Here is a 1144-nt window from a genome sequence, read left to right as displayed (position 1 = left end):
GCCATAGCGGGCCCATCAAGGGTAGACCCATTCCTCAAAGTAATAGCATTAAGGGTCTCCTTTTGATCTGCCTGCGACGGTAAATGTCCCGGAGCTCGAGTTGCACTCTTGCTAGCCAATTGATCAATTTGGCTCTCTAACATCTTCATCCCGGCCTCTCTAGCTTGAGATTCTTTCAGCAACAGATTTTTCGACTCGGGAAATTCAAATCCTTGGGACTGCTGCTGCTGCTGCTGAAGAACACACGGAGGCTTTTGGTATGGCTGCTGTTGCTTATGAGGGGGCACATAATTCTGTTGCTGCTGCTGTTGTGGAGGTGGAGTCAGATTTAGGACATTTTGGCTACTCCACCTCAAATTTGGATGGACATTCGGCTCAAAATAAGTGTTTGTCTGCCTATAATGTTGAAAGGCAGCAGAAGACTCATAGGGATTAGGACAGTTTTCTGAAACATGTCCTTCTCCTCCACATCTCTTGCAGACGAAAGGACCGTCTGAAACAGCATTCACATGATAGATCCCTCCTTTTGAAGCTCCTCCCAACTCGTACTTATCAAATCTCGCCGTGCGAGCCTCTAATGCAGCTATAGAAGGGGATTCAACACTCCTCCTTTGATTTCCCCTGAAATTTCCATACTCAGCTTTATGGGTGGCCAAATCATCCATAATGTTCCACCCCTTAGTCTCTCCCACATTCTCCTGGAATCTACCATTTGCTGCCGTATCCAAGATAGCCCTCTAATCGTCATAAAGCCCATTATAAAATTGATTGCATAGGCTCCACTTCTCAAACCCATGGTGCGGAATAATTCACATCAACTTCTTGAAACGGACCCACGCCTCATGAAAATTCTCATCAGGACCCTGTTTAAAGCTCGTGATCTGAGCTCTAATGGCATTTGTCTTTGAGGCAGAGAAATAATTCTTGTAAAATGCCAGGGCCAGCGACCTCCAATCAGTGATCCCGTTAGCAGCTCGATCCAGGTCTCGGTACCACTCCCTTTCAGCATCACGAAGAGAGAATATGAACATGGTCTCCTTCACCTGGTCCTGGGTCACACCGGTTGGTGGGGGTATGGAACAGCAATAATCAATGAATGTCTCCATGTGCTTAGCTGCATCTTCATTTGCAGCTCCCCCGAATT

At 46.8% G+C, this 1144-nt stretch overlaps 1 non-coding gene across 1 annotated transcript; it reads left to right on the top strand.

The window, feature by feature from the left end:
- The first annotated feature begins 789 nt into the window (after positions 1–789).
- LOC141636269 (small nucleolar RNA R71) lies at positions 790–896 on the top strand. The gene has a single exon (XR_012540891.1). It is a non-coding gene; the product is annotated as a small nucleolar RNA R71 (small nucleolar RNA).
- Positions 897–1144: the final 248 nt, after the last annotated feature.

Source organism: Silene latifolia, chromosome Y, assembly GCF_048544455.1.
Source record: "Silene latifolia isolate original U9 population chromosome Y, ASM4854445v1, whole genome shotgun sequence".
NCBI lineage: Eukaryota > Viridiplantae > Streptophyta > Magnoliopsida > Caryophyllales > Caryophyllaceae > Silene > Silene latifolia.
Note: the sequence above shows the minus strand (reverse complement) of the source record. Positions and strands in the feature narration are given on the sequence as shown.